Raw genomic sequence first — 23,600 nt, 5'->3', positions numbered from 1 at the left:
CGAAACACATCCCTCCAGGTTCCCGGGACTCACCTTAAAATTGTTCTCCTTCAACTCTTGGAAGTCTCTTTCCAGCAAGAAGTCAGTTCTGCAGTGCATGATAAGGCAACAAAGGGTCTGGCACTTGTCCCCACACGCCTAGCGTTTACTGAGACAGGTGTCTGAGATTATGGGTCACTCCCCCAACCCTAGTAAACTCTCGTAAACTACTTGTTTTCTAGAGCCCCAGAACGCTCTGTCCTCCCAAGGTAAGTGCCTCTAAGTTGGATTTACAACAGGGACTTTTCTTTCTCCTCTGACTCCTCCCAACCGAGACTTCCAGAAGGAAAACGGGCACGTTCTCAACTGCGGCGTGTCACTGCGGTGCCAGCTCACAGCCCAGGCTCAAGGCAAACTTGGAGGAGCACCTGGGACAGCTCGCGTTGTTCGTGCGGGAAGCGGGCGCGAGAGGGGGAAGCAGAGGGAGCGGAGGGCGGTCGTTAGTCGGGGTCGCCTGATAATTTTTGGTCAGACACGAGACATTGTGAATTTCACCTTGTTGGGTGTGTGATATTTTCGTATTCCTTTAAATATTCTTGAACTTTTCCTGGGATACCAATAAATTCTTTAGAAACCATTTGGTACTTTTGGGGCTCCTCTTTAAGCTTTGTTGGGTGGGAACAGAGCAGTCTTCAGTTCCGGGTTAATTTTTCTCTGGCATAGACGATACCCCTTTGAGTACACTGCCTGGTGCCCATGTATTCTGAAGTGTTCCACTCTGGCTGGTGGGAGCACAGACAGTTCCTAACCAAGTGTGAACTCTGGTGATGGTTCTGCTTGGTCCTTCCTGGGAGGGCCCCCCACCCCCCGACTTTCTTGAGTAGGTTTCTCATGAGTGCACACTGGTCAGTACTCAGCTGGAGACTCAAGAGGAGAAGACAGACCCCTGGAGCTTTCTCTCTGCAGATTTCTCCCTTTGGTGCTGCTCTTTCCTTATAGCTGGTCTACCCTCCCAGCTGCCCCAAATTCTTAACTGTGTCTCTTCAACTCAGGGAGATGGTTGGGCTCTGCTTGGGTTTCCCCATCCTGCATTATGGTCTGGAAACTCTCTCCACTGGTAAGCTGGGCCAATCATCGGGCTCATCTCATTTATTTCCCTTCTTTTTGGGATCACTGGCTGAGCTGACTATTGCACAATGTCTGAAAAATGTTTTTTCACATCTTGTCCATTTCTTGGTTACAGTGAGAGGGTAAAGCCAGTCCTTACTATTTCATCATGGTTAAAAGTGGAAGTCTTGGAGTAGAGCCTCTCAACCTCAAAATGTCAGCTGGCTCCCCTGGTCTCAGTGGGTTTCCTCATCATTGTCTCAAAAATCTGCAGGGAAGTAGTGTCCCTTAGTGAGGCCTTAACATTGGAAAGTCTGAACTGGGCTTGAGAATTTTGAGCAGACTTTTGGTTTTAGGAAGGGACAAGAAGTCCAAGGAAGCTTTTCCTAGTGACAAGGAGTAAGATCGTACCTCCTGGGTGGGAGCCACAAAAGCTTTTTAAAATCACAAATCTGTCACCTTCCTGCTCAAAACCCTGCAATGGCTGCCCATTTCTTGTGTGATGAAGAATACCATTATGGTTCTTGTCTACATCTGCAAACTCATCTCCTGTGTCCACCCCCTTCTTCCTGCCTCCAGAGATGTTGGCTTTCTTTCAGTCCTTTGACCAGTCCAACCTGCCTCTGGACCCACTCCCTGGCATGCTCTCACCTCCAGTCCCTGTTCATCTGTCAGGTCTCAGCTGTGATGTCACATTCCTAGACTAAGTCCCCCTTGGGAATCTCATAGCCCTCTGTATTCCCCTTGCAGCATTTATACCAGCATAATGGTGGGAGGCCTTGTTGTCCATGGGCAATTATACCTGGAAAGGTCACCTTAGACCAAGCCCACTTAACATGGGAGCCAATCTTTCATGGGAAAGAGAGGGGATTTAAAAAAAAAAAAAAGATTTTATTCAGAAAGTTCAGAAAATCAAAACTAGAAATGATGAAAATAAATTTATTTTTATCCCATTTCTACCCAAGTTTAGATTCTAATTGCAACCCCAACTGAAGTTTTAGAGTGAACAGAGAATGAATCAGATGCTGATCATTTTGAAGAATGTAATTTTTATGATAAAACTGGGTGATGGCATGAGATGGCTTCCCTTGTTTCATGTTTTTTTCTTTCTTTCTTTCTTTTTAATTTTTGCAACACAAACACAAAGAAAGCTGTTTATTGCAAAAAGACTCTAGAGCTTCATGGGTTTTCCCAAGGGCTTTCCTCAACCACTTGATGGTCCAATCATTCTATTTTGACCATCAGTTCATCACCTCTGTCAAACCCCCTCTTCCTGCTGTTACTGTTCCTGTTGATACCAGAGCCTCATCTGTCACTGGCTTGGTGTGGGGTTCAGACAGTTCTCTCATGGACCTCATAAAATCCTACGGCTTTGGTGAAGTCTTCAATTTCTCTTTGCAATTTGTTTGTATTACAATTGCATTGTACTGTCAGATAATCCACAATGAAGAGAGGTGGATCAAAAGTGACAGCTCTTTGGCCCCTGAAGGATGCTGATGTTATATAGGTTGTTTGAGTGGAAACTGCTCTTACAAGTGGTTGGTTCACTAATGAATCTTTTTCACAGTATTCTGATAATTTTTGTTTCCCTATACAAACTCAAGAGTATGAGGTCCTCCTGTGCACAAGTATTTGCACTACTTATTTGTGTAGTGTTGTCTCCCCAGCTGGACATCAGCTCCAAGAGAGAGGAATTTCTGAACTGCAGGTGCCCACAATAGGCCTGGCCAAGTCAGGACTCGATAAAATATTTGCTGAAAAAATAAACCAAAGAGCGAGCCAGGAGGAGAGGCATCTTGGAGAGTGGTCTCAGCTCATCACATCATCCCATCATCAGTGAGCTGAGCTCTTTAAGGTGAGACACCTACACTTTAGGGGAACCGCTGTTGCTGATTTGTTGAAGTTCTTTCCTTGTTCTTCAGTGGTGTTAACAAGACGAGTGCATCACCCTGCTTACTGCTCTGCAGAGAAAGACAAAGGAGAGAGGTGTCTGTCTCCCCGCGGGCATGAGTTTTGGACAGAAAGACTCTTACCCTGAACGCAGTGTGTGGGATGAGGTGCTGAGCGAAGTCAGAAGTTCCGGGAGAGGGACGTGCTGCCACTTCTGGCCTCCACTGGGTGATCCCCCGCCAGCGTTCTGCTCTGCTCCAATCTGGGAGGCTGGTGCAGGCATGCGCTCGTGCTTAGCAAGCTCCTTGCATGATTTTGAGAGACTCAGGCTGTCTCCAAGAGACTTATTTCTCAGGCCCAGGAAGGTGTAATAAAGAACCGGAATTTTAGCCTCAGACTAAAATTTCCTTCTTTCAAAGGAAATGCAGTGCTTCCGATGATTTTCTTCATTCAGGAAAATATCACTGGAAAGTGGCTTGCTTTAGGGATAATTTAGTCCCTGGAGATCGCCTAATAGTGAGCTTTCGCTCTTAGCCACATAAGTATCCCTGATGGTAGAGGAGAGTAGCCATGGAGAAAGACATTGTTTGATGTTTTACTGGAAAATTAATGTAAATTTTGCATTTGATTTTAAGTAAACTATTATATAAAAATAATATCCTCTACCCCTCTTACCCCCAACAACAACAACAACAACAAAACAAACAAAACATAGAAAACCCCAGAAGACAGCCCTGCAAGTAAAATCACACTCCTGGAAGACAAGGCAAGTGGCTTCTGTGGGCTTGTGTTCACTCAGGCAGTAACCCAAGGGTTCACCTAGTCCTGTTTGTGAAACCCGTGTTAATGACAATTTCTGGAAAGGTATCGGTTCCCTCCTACCACTCCCCTCCTGCAAACGCATTCCCAGATGTAGCAGCAGCATCCCTATCTGGGTCCTCATGAGCACTAATACTGAATTAGAAAAATAAGATCACTCTTGGCTAATGTACCCTCTTTATCACTTCCAGCCCCAGTTCCAGGATCACAACTCTGTGAAGTGTCAGTTCTGTTTAGAGGGTGTGTAGATGTTCATTATGATCTAGTTCAATCACTTAAAAACACAGAAAACCCAATCTGTTGCTCCTGTTTCCATTTTTTCTCTAAGTAACTTTTGAAGAGAAAATTGTTGGGTTAGTTTCCAGATAGGCAAAAATATGAATTTGGGGAGTTCAGCAAATTTGTAAGATTCACTACGATTTTTCTTCTTGTTGCAATCGGGAGGTTTTCTTCTCCAGAAGGTCTGGTCTCAGCTCTGCTCTCACATTTTCCAAAAGCCTCATAGGCCAGCAGAAACCCCTTTTGGGATTCAGATGTCGATAGTAATTTCCTTTCTTCACATGCCAGAATCAGTCCATTTTTTTCTGTGCAGCTTTTTCGAACTTCGTATTTTAGCCTAGAATCCAGCAAGATCATAAACTGCTGAAGAAGCATTTTATGTTTATGCTCACATGTCAGGTAACCAATCTCAGAATCTCTTGCCTTGAGGCAAGAAAACTCCAGAGACTCAGCTATGCCTCAGTTTAGTTCATAGAATTTTCCTGCATCCGTGAGTATTTGTTACGAAGATTTAGAATCACAGAATGAGTGAATCACAGAATCACAGGACCAGAAGGGGTCTTTAATGCTCATTTTAATTTGATTATTTTATAGTGCCAGAAAGATTCAGTGACTTGCCAAAGGGCACACAGAGGCGGGGTCCCTGACTCCTGGCTCATTCTGGGATGCCACAATGTAGAGTTAATTTTTGCTTCATATCCAACTACCCCAAACGTAAGTGGCTTAAAGCAACCACTTATTTAGGTCGTGATTTTGCAGGTCAGCAGTTTAGGCTGGGCTCAGCTGGCTGGTTCTTCTGGACTGTGCTGGGCACGGCTGATCTTTGCTGGGCAGTCAGCTGGAATGTCCACTGGGGTTGGCTGGCTTATAATGGCCTCAGCCTCGATGGCCAGAATGACTGAGACTTCTCTCCACATGGCAGTCAGGAAGTTCCTGGGCAGCAAGGGCGAGATCCCTCGATGTGCAATCACTTTCAGACACTGCTTATGTCATGATTGCTAATATCCATTGGTCAAAATAAGCCACAAGGCCAAACCCAGATGAAAGGGGGTGAAAAGAGACAGGAATAATTTGTGGTCACTTTGCAACTTGCCACATGTGGTGATTTCCGTTTTTGAATGACAGGATACCCTACAGGCCATCTTTTCAAGAGTCTCACTCCTAGTTACTTTGTATGACAATGCTGACGTGCAGTCTTTGTAAATTAGATCATGGGCTAGCCTCTTAAAATCCAATTATTTTACTTCATCTAGTGCTGGAGATTGCAATTTATTGCATATTATTTCCCTCTTGGAGTACAATTTTAGGCGGACATATGGCAGTATCAAAGAAAAAGCCATTTCTAGTCCCCAATTTATGATGGAGACATTTTTCAATTTTCCAAAATGCTGTTACAAAGAAACCCAAAGTATTTGTGGGTGTGGGTCCACCCCATTATTTCCTGCATATCTCCAAGGGGCAACAATAATTTTACCCTCATATTTGGGGGGCCATTATATGGTTTGCACATGAATCCCATCCTTCTGGGATTTCAGACCACCACTGACTCATAGCATTCCTGTGAAGTAGTCAGACATGGGTTACATGCCCCATTTTACAGATTGAGTAACTGAGGCTCAGATAGATTCTCAGTACCCCCAGGGATTCCCATGGGGCTCCCTAAGTGTGAACACCTGTGTCAGTTTCTTCCTCCTCCAAGTCTGTTCTTACATCTTGGGGGTTTGTGGAACCATGCAGATAGCCCTTATGTCTGCTCTATGACCTCTCCATTCTCAAGGATCTTCAAGGTGCTGTCACTCTGGGCAAAACATCCCACGTTTCCTTCACCGGGAGGAGTCAGGCATGGGGTGTGAGTGCTGACATCCTCTCCTACTCTTGATATGTCTGGGTATATCTAACTGTTGCCCTGCCCCCATCATCCTCTGGTGGGGGGTCCTTCTCCTCCACCTCCTTCTCCTCTAGGTTCAGTTCTTCACCTGGGATCCTGATTCCACCCTGCTCAGGGGGTTCAGGGGATCTTCTCTGGAGCAGGTAACATCCCTGAAGGAGAAGCAAGGTCAACCCAGTGAAAGGCATTGGCAATAGCATAAAGCATTTTTTAGTCAAGAGGAAACGGTGGTGACAAACAGGAGAACCATATGTGAGATTTTATGACTGAAGGGTAGAGTGTGTGTGTGTGTGTGTGTGTGTGTGTAGTGGGGGGCAGGAAGAAGGGAAAAAATGGACACTTCCCTCAGTTGGGCCCACCACAGTCAGGTTCCCACTTCAAGGGAAAAATCACTGGCTGGTGGGAACATGTCTTAAAAAGACTGGGTAGAGTCCAAGGTTAGTGGCTACCTGGTGCTTCCTCCAGCTGGGGCAGAAGAGCACATATGCCCTCAGACTCTTGAAAAGCCTGGAGTGATGCCATAAGGGCCCTTTCCGGGATTATTGAAGGCAGGTTGTGAGGACACCACCTCCACATCAGTCAGCATCTCCTCTCTCAGCTCTGAGAGCCTGGAAAATTTGTGCTTCCTCTGAGGGACTGCTGTGCTTCTGCTGGGTTGGTTTGTTTGAATCTAGTGGATAGCATGCATGGTCAGGCTGCATCTGATTGCAGGTCCCTTTTTTCTGGCTCCTAGGAAGCTCGGGGATAAGTGTTTTCCTAAAAATTAAAAATCTTTGTTGATTTTTACGAACATCAATTAAAACTTAAAAAAATTTTATAAATACATGATTTTATGTCTAGTAATAATTTTAAAATTTCAACAATGTAGCCCTGTATGAAAAAGAAAGTTTCAAAATCACTCCAAATAGTCCCATTAGGTGAAAAATATTCTAAATATTATCTTATGTTAGTGTGTACATACTTATCTCTATATATCAATGACCGTGAATGGACTTCCAACACATCTATTTATTTATTTACTTACTCATCTATCTACTTAGATGTATGGGAAAGAGATCATATGGATTATATGTTTTATTTTAAATGTGGTGTCTTAAAGTTGATTCTGCCTGAGTTTAAAAGAAGAAAAAGAAGCTAGAAGGAAGTGGAAGGAATTGTTGAAATAAAAGTGCTTTCACCACGAGAGATATTCTTCTCTAAAGAATCTCTCTAAGGTTAAGAAAAGAGATTATGGAAAACAACCCATTGAATTTGGAAATTATGTTTTTCTAACCACATGTTTCAATTCAGACACTATCAGTTACTGCCCCACCATGGAAGATGACGGTGTTAGCGCGATCACACCCCTCCCCCCCCTCCCCCCCACCTCGGTTACTCGATTTTTAGTTTTATCATTACCACCCTTTGGGGACTTATAACATGTTGCAGCGCACACAATGTTTTAGTATTAATTCTATGTTTAAATGGATCCTATTGTCACCATCGGTCCTTTCCCCACACCTTCTCCATTGCTCAATTCTTGATTTTGATTTATCTCTTAACGAGCTTGGTTTCATAGTCAAATCATTTTGCCATGAAGACCCTGTAGTCCCTGAATTTTGAAAATGTCTTTTAATTCTTCTAATGTCTGAGAATATCTGTTTGTTGTCCTTATGCCTGACCAGCACCTTGCCTGGGTAGAGCACTCTTGGTCTCCCTTTCTTTCCTTTTGAACGCAGTGTCCTTGCTCCGTCCTGATGTTAAATGTTGCCCTGGACAGTCTGAGAGCAGCCTGACCCTCTCCCTCCTCGATGGTCATTTGCTTTTTATACCCGGATCCTTGAGGAATTGTTACTTCTTTATTGAAGTTATATTACTTAATCAGGACATATCATGGTGTTGAACACTCTGCATTTTTTTCTTTCTTTCTTTTTTTTTTTTTCCTGAAATGTTATGTATTGTGGATTCTGTTCTTCCTGCATTTCAGACAGTACTGGATTACATCATTCACTATTTTTTCATTCAATACTTTTTCCATTCCATATTTTGGTTTCTCTATATCAGGGACACTAATTACACTTGTGTTGGACTCTCTTTGTTCTATTTCTTTGTCTTTTTCATCTCTGTTCTTTGTTCATGCTGTTCTTGCTGATTTTAATTAAGTTATTTACTTTTAAATATTGTTGTTTTGGTCCAGAGTTCATTTCCTCTGGTTTGCAAACTGCATTTCCCTCTCATTCTGTCATTTTGTCAGATGCTTCATCATTTTATTATGAAACTTTCAAAGATATAGGAAAATTGAAAAAAAATTACAGTGAACACCCATCTACACACTAATCAGATTCTGTAATTAAGAGTCTGCTCTACTAGCCTCGTGATACATCTGTTACTCAGTTTACCCCTTGGTCCATCAATCGATCCTATTTTTTTTATGTTTCAAAGGCAAATGTTGACACTGGCGTAAGTCCTTCTCCTTCAGCATGAATATCATTAAGTAGAGTTCAATATTTGTTTACAGTTACTTATTTTTCCTTTGAGATAAAATTTGTATACCACGAAATGCACAAATTCTAGGCACACCAGGCGCCATTGAATGAGCTTTTACCAAAAATTTATTGTGAAAAAATTCTAACTATACCGTAAAGTTGAAAGACTAACAGCAAACCAACTGCATATGTACTACCTTCCCATTGACAGTTAATTGTACTTGCTTTATCACAGATGTAACATATCTCTTTTGAGGTAAAATTTATATGCCATGAAATGCACAGATCCTAAATGGACATTTGATGAATTTTAACAAGTACATACACTGTGTACTTCAAACCACTGTCAAAACACAGAATATTACCTCAGAAAGTTTCCTCATGCCCCATTCGCAGCCATCTCCACCCCATCACCCTGAGGTAACCGCTACTGTAATTTTTTACACAGGTGAGTTTTGCCTGCTCTAGAACTTCCTACAAGTGCAAGCATACATATAGTATGCATTTTTGTGTGTAAGGCTTCTTCCACATGGCACGGTGTTCTTGAGATCCATCTGTAGTGTTGCTTGTTCCTTTTCATTGTGTAGTAGTTTTCCATCCTATGGCTGGTGCTACAGTTTATCCATTCATTCTCTTATCTGTAGATGTCTGGGATGTTTCCAGGTTTTGACTGTTATGAATAAAGCTGTTAGGAACATCCTTATGCCAGACTTTTTGTAAACATATGCTTTCATTTCTCCTGGGTAAAACGTCTGGGATTGGAACTGCTGAGTCATAGGGTAGGTGTCTGCTTGGTTTATGTTGCCAGGACTTTTTCCCAATTGTTGCATTATCTTACACTACCACCAGCAGTATTAGAAGGTTCCAGTTGCTCCATATCCCTGGCAACATTTGGTGTTGTTGGTGTTTTTAATTTTTGCCCTTCCGCTGGGGTGTAGTGGTCATTCTAGACTATTTATTTATTTATTTATTCATTTATGCATTTTTAAGTAGGTTCCATGCCCAGCATGGAGCCCAATGCAGGGCCCGAACCCACGACCCTGAGATCAAGACTTGAACTGAGATCAAGGGTCAGATGCCCAGCCAACCGACTGAGCCACCCGGGCGCTCCCATTTTAGACGCTTTTAAAAGAGTTGGATTCATGTTCTTAGTGCATTTTGGTTTTGGCTAATACCCTTGTAAAGAATTTTCTTTTGTTGTTTTGTTAATGTTTCTTCCGTGGCATGTTCATGTATTTCTTGTTTTGTTTGCTGTGTTTCTCTTCCCCTTTGAGAGGAATGCACATCACTTGTACATCCCTTGTTGCCTACTTGCTATACCATTTCTTTTCATTTTGTTAGTGCTTGAGCAGCTCTCTCCAGACATTTGTTTTGATCTAATGGAGTATGGTTGGCTTCTTGACTTTCCTTCCATCACACTTGAGGATGGCTTGATTTTTTTCTCCCCTCGGCTACATTATTTTTTCAAGTCATGCTATGTCAGTAATGAACTATGACACAGCAAATGATGCAATATGATACAGTAGGATCCACACAATATAATACAGTAAAATCCATCCTTTTCTAGCCATACAGTTCCACAAATTTTGGTAAACGTGGACAGTGGTACAACTAGCTCCACAACCAAGATGATATTCCATTTCCCTCATCTCACCAAGCTCTATCATCCCCCTTGAAGTCAGTCCTCTATCCCCACCCCCAATCCCTGGCAACCACTGGCCTGTTTCCTGTGCCTACAGTTTTGCCTCTTTTAGAATGTTCTATAAATAGAGCCACACACTGTGTAACCTTTTGGGTACGACCTTTTTCACGTAACACAATGCTTTTGAGATTCATCCATGTTTCTTGCTTGAATCAATAGTTTTTACTTACTATTGTTTTATTATTACTTATTGCTCAACTTTTTATTGAGCATTATTCCATGGTATGGATGTATCACAATTTGTTTATCTCTTCGGCAATTAATTAAAATTTGAGTTATTTCCAATCTTGGATGATTATAAATATAAATATTTGCATACAGATTTTTTTTTTGTGGGTGTTTTTATCCTTTGCTATATTTTGAGGAATGGTGTTTCATATCATAGTCATCTATTTTTGTCCTGAAGAGCTCCAGTAAAGAGGTGCTTGTGAGAGATTCCCACTTCTGAAGTTTTGCTAAATACCCTCTCTTGGGCTCACCGCACCTAGTTGGGGGGTGTATACCATTCCCATGGAGGTCCCCTTGGCTTTGGATCATTTCCCCTAATTACCATGGAACCCTGGCACCCTCACTTTTGTCAGAGTTAGTCAGGGCCCTGATCATAACCCCATTTTCCTCTCTTTCTTTCCGGCAGCATCTTCTACTCTTCCCCAGTCAATGGAAGGAAAGCTGTGAATCCTCCTTCAGGCTTCATTCCAGATCTGATGGTATGAGGGAGGACTGGTGCGATTTTGTTGGCCCCCATATTAGACAGGGTTCTCCAGAGAAACAGAACCAGAGGAGACTTATACTTATATCTATATTTATTACAAGGTATTGCTCATGTGATTACGGAAGCTGGGAAGTCTTACGGTGTGTCACCTGCAAGCTGGAGGCCTGGGAAGGCTGGTGGTGCCACTCTAAGGCCTGAGAACCAGAAAGATGATGGTGTAGATGGCAGTTCCGGCTTGAGGGCCTGAGCACCAGGAGTCCTGAAGATAAATCAATGTTCCAGCTCAATAGGCAGATAGAGAGAGAGAAAAAGAGAGAGTGCAGATCCTCCTTCCTCCACCTTTTTTCCTCTTTAGGCCCTCAAAGGATGGGATGATTCCCATCCACCCTGAGGAGGGCAATCCACTTTCCTCAGTGTATCTGTTCAAATGCTAACCTCTTCTGAATCAGCCTCACGGATACACCCAGAAATAATGTTTAACCAGATATTTGGGCATCCCGTGATCCCGTCAGGTTGACACATAAAAATAACTATCACTGTCCCCCTCCCCCAGATATCTTCTGGGGGTGTTGAGAGTGAGGCTCTACATCTTGCTGTACCGAATCATTTTACTCTCCTCTGTGAATTTTGTTTCTTTCGTTGGCTGACACTTTTGAAGTTTCAGGCTTTGGGCTGAGCCTTTTTCCTTGATCACTGTGTGTGTGTGTGTGTGGTTTTTTTGAAATCAGTTTCTTCAGCTATTAGGGGAGGACAGTTCCATATGCTTCTACGAGCTATCCTAGCTCAGAAGTCTCTGTTAACCATTAAAAATCATGCAGATCTTTTTGACTTGTATTTCCATGTCCTAACCTTTCCTCTGGCCTCATCCTACCATTCAAGTTGGATTTTCCTGCCTGTGGATTTCCATTGTAAAATTTTATTGTGCTAAATGTATGCTTACAAGTTATCTCAAATGCTTTTGGGAATGTAGTGGGATTTAAATAAGTCTAAAAGATTGAGAAAATATCAGAATCAGTCAGGGGTGACCTAAAACCCACAGAGCCTGGCAGCTGTTGGCAGATTGGTATTTTGGATCTGGTGGTGAGTTTACTAAACTTACCAGTATTTCTCTTCAGGAAGCAGTTCCATGTTATGACAGCTGAGACAGTGTTGAGCAGGAGTCACAAATGTAGATGCCTCTGGGGCCAGGCAGGTCCAACTAATTAGTGAAACAGTCTGGTAGAAGACAATAGGGAGCAGTGGGGACTGTAGTGAACTAGGGAGCATCTGGCCCATCCAATGAGGGCCGCTTCTCCTCAACTTCAATGGATAGGCAAGCATGTTGGCTAATTTTATCAGAACTTTTAGATATGAGCCAGCAGGCTAGGCACTAGTTTTGAACACCCACCCAGCCCCTTTTGCTGTGAAATCCTTCCTTCAGGCAAAATCTTCGATGGAAATCAAGTACCTATGAGAGTAAATGTGGGGCAGCTTAGTTGGTTTGAGTGTGGCAGCCTGAAGCAGTGACCTTCTGAGGCCCCTCCTTAAAGGCCTCATGGCTCTGGGAATAATTTGGTGACCTTCAGACTAGATCATGGGCAAGGTCTTTCCTCCCTCCTCTGATCTTGTCTTGTGCCTTATGTACCCATGGGAGTAGTCACTCCCTGCCCTCCCCCCCTTGGGCATGGTGACTTTGCACATCACATATTGACCCTGAACTAACTTTATGGCATATGTGTGCTTTGTAAATGTGGAAATTATTTTCAAGGAGTGTTTTTTGTCTAATGAACAAAACGCTGAGTGTGTGTGTGTGTGTATCTTTCTGTGAATGTGTGTGTGTGTGAGGATGGGAGCACATCTGTTCTCTGTGCATTTATAGCTCCATGAAGACCAAGTTGATCTTAAAGAGAATGACTGGATTTAGTGATAATTCTAGAACAAAGATCAGCAGACTACGACCTGTGTACCAAATTCAGCTTCTAGCCTGTGTTTGTACATGGTGTGAGCTAAGAATGGTTTTCATATTTTTAAAAGGTTGCAAAAAATAAATAAATAAAAGAATATGTGACACAGACTTTATGTGGTCTACAAAGTCTAAAATATTTCTATTGGGCCCTTTACTGATAAAGTTTGCAGAGCCCTGTTCTGGAATACCTCCTATGTTTTTATTTAGTCTGAACCAACCAGTCCCAAGCCTTTAAATACACATCCTCTATAGAAGCTGTATGTGCATGCTCCTTTTTTCTGCCCTGAGAAGCTTGCTGCCGTTGACTTGCTCACCGCCTCTCCTATTGACCAGAGCCATCCTCCCCAGTGCAGATCAAGGCAGACCAGGGCTTGACCAGCCTCGTGAACAGGGACTGCACCCCTGCAAAGCCTCTGGCCAGGTTGAACTGCTCGCATGTCTCTCTCCGGGCCCGGCCCCCTAAGAGCTGGATTCCCCAAATGGCTGAAGCTGCCACAGCGTGTTTGGGAAACTGCTGGCCTCCAGCTGCCCGAGTGGGAGCCATATGATCCACTTGCGTGAGGGGCTCCACAGAGCTGAGAATGCTTGGCTTCACTTTTGAGCTCAGATGGTCCAGGCCTCTCTGAGCTCACATGGGTCCCACTGATGTTCTTTGGGGGTAAGTCAGGGGCTTTTGGTGCTGTGGGGGTCCCACTGAGGTTGTTATCACTTCTAAAACTCTGGGAGGTGCTCTCAGAAGCCCTTCCAGCCAGCCATCCGGCCTGTGGGCCCCCGTGGGCGCCTCCCAGTTGCTGGCCTCAAATGTTGCTTGTGGCGTCTGGAGGGCAGAGCCCCCACCCCCACTCCAGAGAAAGTCATGCACATCACAGCTGGTGGCCACCCCTTCTGGGTCCCAGTGGACAAAACTCTGCCCTGGTCAGCTGAGAAGCCAGGCACATCCTTGTTCAAACCTGGCTTCGGCTCCAACTCCCACCCTGATCTTGGCAAGTCACATCCCTTCTGGGGGGACTCCGTTTCTCCATTTGGAAAAGCTGAAGGGTGAGCTAGATCTCTGCTTTTCATATTGAAGTTCTCAGACCAGTGGAAAAAGTCTCTAAGAGATATTTTAAAATATTCTATTTTTATTTTCCTTGTAAGTTAAGATAGTGAGTGTAAAAATCTGGTTCGTCTGGCTGGTCACCTTATATGTGGGTATGGCCAGAAGATTTTCGTGCCCAAGTTTTAACTGTGTTCAGGAGGATGTTGGGTGAATCAGGACTACGCACTTTAATTCTCATGGGCTAATGAGAGAAAGAGCGGATGTGGCTGAGTATCCGCCGAAGGCCCGTGATGTCATGGCTTTCTGTGTGAATGAAAGTGTTTGCAACAGTGAGAAGAGAAAACTGAGCGGGAACATTGAGTCATGACATGGCACTCTTCACAGCAGACTTGCCAGGGGCAGCCCGTCCTGCTGTGAGCCGTGCCTCTTCAGCAGAAACAGCGGCAGCTGCAGTATCTTAATGCCATTCGTTATCATTTTACCGTTTTTGTCATTTTGTTGGCATTTACTCCAAGAATGTTGTTTTTCTAGTTGTACAAAAGCTAGAAGCCTAAGATGTTCATACCTAACTATGTGTGTGTGTGTTTAAGTAATACTATAATCAAAATAATTTAGGTCAAAGTTGGGGCCCTGTGGATATTTTTTTCCCTTTCGAAGTGATATGCACTTCACCTAAGAATCAAGAGTCTAGCACAGGCGTGGCAAACTGTCTGTGAAGGACCCGAGGTAAACAGGATTTGCCAATCATATTATCTTTGTTGTGAGGACTCAGCTTCGAAGTCGTAGTGCACAAGAAGGCACAGATAATAAATACATGGTTGGGCATGGCTGTCTTCCAATAAAACTTTATTTACAAAAATAGGTGGCGGGCCGGATGTAGCCATCAGGACATGGTTTGCTGACGCCGGTGTACAAGATGGTTGAGGCACCTTCCTTCTCAGATATTTGGCAAAGTAGTCTTACTGGGGAGACAGGTTTTGTCCTCTGGTTTCTCGAAAGAAACCTGATTTCTGCTGCATAAACTCCCTGAGGTGCTCAAAGGTGAGTGGCTGACTGCCGCAGGGAGGAGGTAAGGTTCTTCCTCCACGCTTTGGCCCTGGGCCCCTGCTGTAGGGCCGGACCACGACCCCAGTGAGATTTTTTGCGTCTCTCCTGGTGCCGCCCTCTGCACCTTTGCTGGGGAATCACCCCGTTCCCCTGGAACATACACCTTGCCAACATTTGGATGCTGTTACCGAAATAATCCTGCAGCCAGCCTTAGGAAGCTGGGCCCTTTTATCTTGCTCTAGAAATCACCCTCTCCCTCCGCTTAATCCTGCCTGGCCCACTCCTCGAACTCCCTCCAATCTGTCCCTGGTGAGCAGGTTCTGAGCCCTGGGGGCCACAGGCAGCCAGGTGTGGCCTTGCTGAGCCCTTGCGTTGCGGAAAGGGCGGGTCTCTCTTCCATCCGCGGGGATGGGGCTTTGCCTGCAAATCTCCACACCTTTGCTCCGCTCTTCCTGAATGGGGCCCAAGTAGGTTGTTTATTCAACATTCACTCAATATTTATTTATTGAGGGGCGCCTGGGTGGCTCAGTCGGTTAAGCCTCTGACTTCGGCTCAGATCATGACCTTGGGATCCTGGGATGGAGCCCTGTGTTGGGCTCCTCGCTCTGCAGGGAGTCTGTCGGTTCCACCCCTTCTGCCCCTCCCCCCACTCGTGCCCTCTCTCTCTCTCTCAAATAAATAAATAAAATCTTTAAAAAATTTTTCTTTATCATGCTCCCCACCAGGTGTCAGGTGCGTGGCGGGCACCGAGGGCACAGCAGTGAAGGTGATGGGAGCGCTATGCCATCTCGGGGCTAACATGAAATGGATGAACAAATGCACAGAATACCTACACATTTTCAAAGTACTGTGGAAGAAACCGGTAAGAGTGGAAATGGACAAAGGGGAGGGGTAGAGAGCCCAGGGACGTCTCCTCAGGCAGAGGGGTTGGGGAGACTCTGCAAGGAGGTGACATCCATGCCGAGGCCTAAAAGATCAGCTGGAGCCAACCGTGAGAACAGTGGAGGGAAAAAAAAAATCCCATTCAGAGGAATAGCATGTGCAAAGGCCCTGTGGTGGGAAAGGGCTTCTGGGCTTGATTGTGTGAGGAGTGGAAAGGAGAGTGTCTGTTCAGAGACTCCTGCCTAGGAATTTTTAGGGCTGTTAGGGAAAAGGGGCTCAGTAGTGGTCTGGGGGGTGCACATGCACAAGCAGATGTGGATAGCATGTGAATACTATTCACATAATAGCCTAATAATCACATAATGAGCTAATGATCATCATTATAATAGCTTCTACATAATGGCAAAGACCATATGCTCGATGCTTTATTAAATTTATTGCATTTGATATTTAGGGCAACCCTTGGAAGCAGTTGTGCTGTCTCCTGCATTTTACAGATAAGGAAACTGAGACTCAGAGAGGTCAAGTATTTGCACGATGTCACACAGCTAGTAAGTGAGGGAGCTGGGATTCTAATCCACAGCAGCTGGACTAAAAGCTGCTGTTTTATTATCACTTCGATTCAAATGTTTTTTTTTTTTTTCTATTACATTTGGAAATAGATAAAGTCTCCTGTTCATTCGTTCATACTCTATGCAAGATGCAGGCAATACAGAGATTTAAAAACACAATATTTGCTCTTGAAAGCTCATGGTTTAATGGAGGAGACAGGTGAAGAGGCGATTGCAAGACAGCGTTCAGGGTGGGATGCTGGGGTCAGCACAAGGGACCGTGCATGGAGGTGCGTTGCCAGGTCAAGGAAGGCTTTCTAAAGCTGAGTCTTAAAGGGACAGAATGGGAGTCGGAAAGGTAATTTGAGGCAGAGGGAACAGCAAGCACAAAGGCTCAGAGGTATGGAAGCATCTACTTTGTTCAGCTGTGGTCTCTATATCATCTGGCCTGACCATAGCTCTTGGCGTGGGAAGAGCGATGAGAGTACTTTTGGGGAAGTTGGTTGCACTAGGTTGGATGCACTAGGTTGGGAAGACCATGTTCTCATGCCAAGTTTATCCTGCTATGGAGGGTATTTGGTAGGGGAGGCCGGAGTCGGTTGGCCTGAGTTCAGACCTCAGCTCTGCTCTCCACTCCGTGTGGCTTTGCATGCTACATAGCCACCCTGTGCCTCAGTTTTCTCATCTGCAAAATAGGGAGAGGGATAGTACTTCCTCGACAGAGCTGCTGGGAGGCCTCAATGAGCTAATTTGAGGCAAAGGACTTGGGACAGACCCGGGCACAAAGTAAGCACTGGAGAGTTGGCAAGTTGGGAGAAGGTGCTGCCAATCCCCAGATTTGGGGGCACGGGGGGAGCTGGGGGAGGTGGTGAGTTCAGTTCTGAGTACACAGCTTGTGACAGGGTGCCTGGGGGACACCCATGTGTCCTGTACTCAAAGAGGTGAGACAGCCTGCACCAGATCTCATGGCTGGTATGTGGTAGACCAGGGGTCTGGCCCAGTCTTCCTACTGCCCCAGAGGGCCTGGGATGGCCCCCCCTCCACCAACTCTTCTCAGGGTGGGCAGGCAGACGTCTCAGACTGTCACACGCCTGTGAGTGTGGCCCCCACCCCGGCTCCCACCCCCAGACCACCTGGTTAGAGCTGGGTTCCTGGCTCCTGAGAAGGCGGAGCCACCAAGAGAAAGGAAGTCGACTTCACAGACCCTCGAAAGGGCCCCTTCCCATCACTGCTGGGCCTGCAAGGCCATTTCACTGGGAGGAGAACAAGTGGGCCTAGAGCTCAAGCCAACTGAAATGCGGAGTGGGAAGGGAGTTAGTTCCCAGGGACTTGGGAATGTTCTGGTTTGTCGGGCTCCAAGGGTTATATTTAACAGGTTGGACCATGGACACTCAAGGAACCACAGACTTCCCCGAGCCCCAGGTTCGCCGTGTCTCCCTTGATAGACTCCAGATGCACTGGGGACAGTGGGAACTGAGGGCGTGAGGACAGCGGGCGTTTCTCACTCCCACCTTTCACTGCCAAGCACTGTGCTCGGGGCTTTGCCGTGAGGTACCTGCTACAGCACCTGCTTTGTGGGTGAGGCAACAGGCTCCGAGAGTTCAGGTGACTGGCCTAAGGTCACACAGCCGATGAGCCCTAAGAGGTGGCCTCTCTGACTTGAAAACCTGTTCTTTTTCTACCTCACAGGTTTTGCTTTTATACTTCATCTACTGCTTCCCCCAGTGGCTGACTCTGCCCGCCGTGCCCCCGCGACTTCCCGGGCCTGACGCATGGTAGGTGCTCCCCTGCCCCTACAACTCCGCGCTGCCTGTTTTCTGCTTCTGACAGCCCGTGAACACTGGTGCCTTGAACATACCTTTGCCAGGGACCTGCTTAGTGGGAGGGCCCAGAGTCTGTGGATTATGGTTAATATTATTTTTGAATTTGAACCCCAAATGGCTGAGGGCGTTGTGCTAAGTCCTTGGGGCCGACATCTTCAATCTCTCAGTCCTGAGCTGAGTCGGGGGGGAAGTGGGGAAGAGATGCTTATTCTGTGTGCAGGTTCAAACCCACCAGGAACTTGCCAGAAAATGTGCTGTCGTGGGGCAGCCCAGAGAGGATGGGCCTGGGTCTTCTCGTGGCCTTGGCGGGAGGAACCGGGCCTCCCTGCCCAGTCTCCCACCTGTCTCCCCAGCTCAGCGGAGGTGCTGGGAATGGGAGCCCCAGGAGGGCTGGGAGCTGAGCTGCAAATGTCCGGCCTAGGCTGGCCTCTCTCAGCACGTGTGATGCATTAGGCCCCGAGGATTCCCCTGGGATGCTGTTCCCATCATCTCCTCGGCAGCAGCTCCGAGGTGGTGGGAAGATCAAAATGAGCACATTTTCGGATCACGTGCTGAAGGCTTGTTGGATTTGGGCCGTTCTGGCTGGGGCGCAGGGAAGGAGGTAACAGTTGAGGTCTGAGTGAGAAGAGAGGTGAGCGCAGCAGAGTGGGGCTTGCAGAGGCCGAGCGAGGGGGCACGGACCGAGCAGCCCAGCATGCACACTCCCAGGCCTGAGCAAGGTCTGTGGATCTTTTCCCCAGGAGGCAAGAGCCTGCCCGGCTGGGGCAGCCAAAGCCAGCTCACCAGGGATTTGGAACAAACTGTGGAATCTCTGGCATCGTTGGGCTCGGAGGGGCCATGAAAGACCTCCCCCATTCCAGACTCCATTCTGCCCGGGGTGCAGCCAGGCTTTTCCTGGGGATGGAGACCACGGGGCCATGGGGGACACCCTGGCCACCAGTTTTAGCTCATGCCTGACCCCAGGCTGGACACTGGCAAGTTTTTCTCTGAGTGATTAATTCTTTCACTCATTCATGTTAAAAATGTATCAACCATCCAGTTCATGCTAAGTGCTGAGGAAACAGGCAAATAAGTTGCAATTCTTGCCCTTGAAAGAAGACAGATGCATACATCCGTATAAAATAATGAGCTAGTTACAGCATATCTTTGTGTTAGGCAATGTTTGGTAACCCCAAATTCAAGAACTCTCCCCCCACGGCAGACAATATCCCTGACAAAATGCAGTCAGATTTGCTGGATCCCTCCTGATCCCGAGGAGTCTGTAAGGATAAAGATGGTGCTAAATGCATTTTGCAACTCCTCTGAGTTTCCTGTCAGCGAGGCATGGCACCCCCAGAATCCTTAGCTCTGGGAGACGCCAAGGAGCACAGAATGCTGGCTGGGGTGAGAGGTGGGTGCTGTCCAGGAGGCTGGGTGCACTTCATGTAAAGGGAGTGTTCTCACCATCCAGCCCTGGAAAAATGACAAACTAGACCCAAGCTTCCTAGACTGCTTGCTCCCAGCTCCAAACAACCGCTCTAAAAAGCCCTGCGTGATCAGCTCTCTCTCAAGAGCTCAGCCTAATATTCCATGGTGTCTCTGTCCCCAGGGCCTGGGCACGCACGCCAGCTCTAGGGTACTTCTTGATCCCAAAGACCACATCCTGTCCCAGACCAGGAGAATTCACATTTGAGGGGAGTTATGGCCAGACAGGTGCCCTTAGGAGAACCTCGCTCAGTGGGGTCACTAATAGGCCTTGGCCTCTTGGCTTCTAGGGTCGGGGAAGCTGTGTTTATACGGGTTCAAGGACTGCAGGTCTCATGATGGCCAGGAGAACACCTGCCTCCACTTGCTCAAGGTTAGGCAGGAGCCAGGAGGGCTGGCTTGACCCGCAGAGTCAGGACTATCTACTTCCGGTCAGGTCACCAGGCCCTTCCGCTGTGATCATGATCGAGGGGAAGGCCCAGAGGAGGGCTGAACTCATCTTCATAGAGAGCGGAGAGGGCAAGCTTTGTGAAAAACCCCACATTGGGGCCACCCTTAGAAGAGAAAGCCAAGGTCCCCTCTCTGCAAACCAGCCCCATTCAGACATGGTGCTCACTCCCAATGGCTGCCCTGTCTGGGATTGTCTGCTTGCACCTTTTCCCCAAGCAAATGCCAGGCTTGTTAGAACCCTCATTTACATTTCATTAGGAGGTGTCAGGCCGGGTGTGAAAGAACAGAGCTGTTCCATTCCTGAATCCAGAGTTTTCAGGGCAGGTCTCAGCCATAATTCCCCAGCAACCACCTCAGTGGACTTGGCTCCCCTTCCCAAATCAGAGCCCAGGCTCCAGTGTCAGGTTCAGCACCGGGCCCTTTGCCCATGCTTTTGCCCATTCTGAGAACAAACCTGAAAAGTAGGTATTATCATCTCCATCTTGCATGAGAGAAAATCAAGGCCCAGAGAGGCTAAGTGACTCGTCCCAGGCCACACAGCTAGGCAGAGCTGAGTTGCAAACCTAAGTCAGCCTGCCTCCAAAGTTCACGTTCTTTCATTTCTCCCAGCTGACTCCCATCTACCTAGGTGACAGGAGCTCAGGTGTGATACTTACCTGCACCAAAGGATCTTAGTGTGGATAGGGTGGACTCTTTAAAAAATGTGAGAGAGAGCAAGAATGGAAGAGAGAGGGAGGGAGGCTGTGTGTGCGTGTGTGTGTGTTTGGGAGATGTTCCCACAGCTTTCATCAACTTCTTAATATTCCCCAAATCATGGAGCCCAGTGGTGGGGTTTCTGTCCTCGGAGGCACCAGGTGAAATTGTCAAGGTGTCCCACATCATTCTGTGGGAACACAGAGGCCTCTGATCTATGCTTTCTAGAAGGAAACTGTCACACAGCTAGTCTTCCATCCTGGCACATAGGGCATAAATAGTTTGGAATCTCGTGGAGAAGATATGCCTGTGGCTTTATGTCGAAGACAGAGGCCAGGGGCTCAGAGCGGAGTGGGAAAATCCTTTTCTCTCCCCTTCATTCCTGGGGGCTTGCAGAGACAGAACAGCGAGCTGACTCTGAAGAACAGAGCTGTGCCCCCATCCCCCCCCCCCGCCGAAAGCCAGTTTTTCCTCAGGTTCGTAACAATTTGTGTTTTATCACATTTCCACATGCAAAATGTGTTTCGGCATTTTTCATTAGATTTTTTAAGGCTCAGATGGATGAGGGCGAGGTGAGAGCCAGACACGGGGTATAAGAGACAAAGGTTTAGTAATGAGTTCGAAATTTACAAAACACAGAAGCAAATATGGCTTCAATACACGATGTGACCCTTTATAAGGCTGGAAATTACTCTTCAAAAATCATTCTGGCCTGACTTCAGAGTCGAGTGGATGCTGGGATACCACAGATTGACTTTGAGAAGTGGGTTGGTATTGCAGGAATTTTTTAATTTCCTGTAACTCACAACAATTTTCTCCCAGTGAGACTCTAGAGTCACTCCTGCAATGGTGCATTGACTGCGTTTTCTGAACGATCCGCTGCACCAACGGGCTTGTGTTGAAAAAGAAAACCCAAGCAAGGAAGCACACAAATGGGATTACCTTCAGAAAATCATTAAAAGTTTAGAAAAAATATTTCCAGGTAAATGAAGGACCGGCTACTTCGGCTTCTATGTTTTCAAAAGCGAAATAAAAATGGCATCACTTACACTTCCGAACTGAAAAGAGTTTGGGAGAAGATTATTATTAATTATTTTTAAAAGCTTCTTAATTAGCCCTTCAAACAAGTTTCTCAAAATCCCTAAAGGTGTCCAATTTGCATGACATGTTTTTACTTTTCTATGCATTTCATTAGCAACCTCCTCACCCTCCCCTTTAAACCTGAGAGCAAGACAGTATTGCAATGCTTTCAGAAGGTGGACCAAAAAAAAAAAAAAAAAGGAAAGCACTTGAATTATTCCTGTAAAAAAAAGTCTTGTGTTTCTTCTTCCATTTCAGCGGCGTCTTGCCTGTATCTCAGGGCACTCATTAGAGCTTATCTGTCTTTCGGAAATCGCTAAACAAATCCGTGAGAGGGAAAATCGCTGTGGAGGATGGACTGCTGAAACAGGTCCGCTGGGGCGGGGATTTATTAGGCTGACGACCCCTTCTTCTTCCCAACAGCAAATCCATTACAATAATGGGCTCCGGAGCCATCAGCGGGCGAACGGCGGGTCAGGAGGAGCCCGATGTGTGGACACTGAGCAATCCGCACTCGGCGGCTTTTTACAATGTGTGAAGCCAGGCAGAAAAGCGGCACATTTGATTGAGAACAGAGGCGAGTGGCCGAAACCAGCCTCGCCTATGCCCTAGGTTCCGGGGGGATTCAGGGCCGGGGAGCCCGAGACCACACTTGGCAGCTGGGGGCATCGGGCTAAACGGTGGGCCTGAGACCCGGAAAGAGAGGAGGGGGAGCTAATTAATGTTTGGCCCTGTCTGCCCTGCACTCCCCCTTCCCCCACCCCTGCTGCCAACACAACGGACATAAGAATAAATAGCAACGTTGGCTAGAGCTTACCATGTGCAAGGTCTTGTGCTAAGTGCTTGGCTTGAATTTTCTCCTCCTTACCCTGGCAGCAAAATAAGCCCCATTATTAGCCCCGTTGAACAGATAATGACAATTTAATAGCTAACGTTTATTAAGCACTTACTACATGGAGCGCACTGTACTCTATGTGTGTTAACTCAATGAATCATCGGAACACCCAGTGGGATCGGTGCTATTTTTGTGTCCCTTTTACAAATACGGAGGGAGGCCCGGACAAGGTGATGGCAGAGATGGCATTTGAGCCCAGGCAGTGGGACACCATCTGCAGCCCTTCAAGACCCATCCTAATTGCCTCTTTCCTCCTTCCCATGGATCTGCATTTCTCTTTTTTTGGGGCCAGATTTTCTTATATGTACTGTCTTTGGAGATAATAAAGCCCCAGGAAAGCAGGGGCCAAGTCTTTTCCCCGATGTATTCTCAGCATCATCCAGCCCAATGGCTGGCACATAGTAGGTGCCCAAGACACATTTGTTTAATCATGCATCTAATCAAAAAGCAACTCTAGTTCTGAACTTGAGCATTGGGTAGAATTGTACCTTAGCATATACAACATTGTTAGGAGGTAAGGGACTGATGATCGGTTTGTTGGTGTCAAGTTGATTGGGCTAAGGGATGTCCAGATAGCTGGTAAAACATTATTTCTGGGTGCGTCTGTGAGGGTGTTTCCAGAAGAGATGGGCGTTCGAATTAGTAGATGAATAAACGAGATTGCCCTCATCAATGTGGTGGACACCATCAATCAGTGGAGGGTGGGAATAGAATAAAAGGTGGAGGAGGGATGAATTGGCTCTCTTGCTTGAGCTGGGACATCCATCTTCTCCTGCCCTTGGACATCAGTGCTTCTGGTTCTCAGGCCTTTGGACTCAGATTGGGGTTTACACCGTGGGCTCCCCTTGTTCTCAATCCTTCGGGTTTGTGCTGGATCTACGCCACTGGTT

The sequence above is a fragment of the Leptonychotes weddellii genome, chromosome 6, assembly GCF_054177405.1.
Source record: "Leptonychotes weddellii isolate Sample4059 chromosome 6, ASM5417740v2, whole genome shotgun sequence".
Taxonomy (NCBI): Eukaryota; Metazoa; Chordata; class Mammalia; order Carnivora; family Phocidae; genus Leptonychotes; species Leptonychotes weddellii.
The sequence above is the reverse complement of the archived record's forward strand: the minus strand, read 5'-3'. Positions refer to the sequence as shown.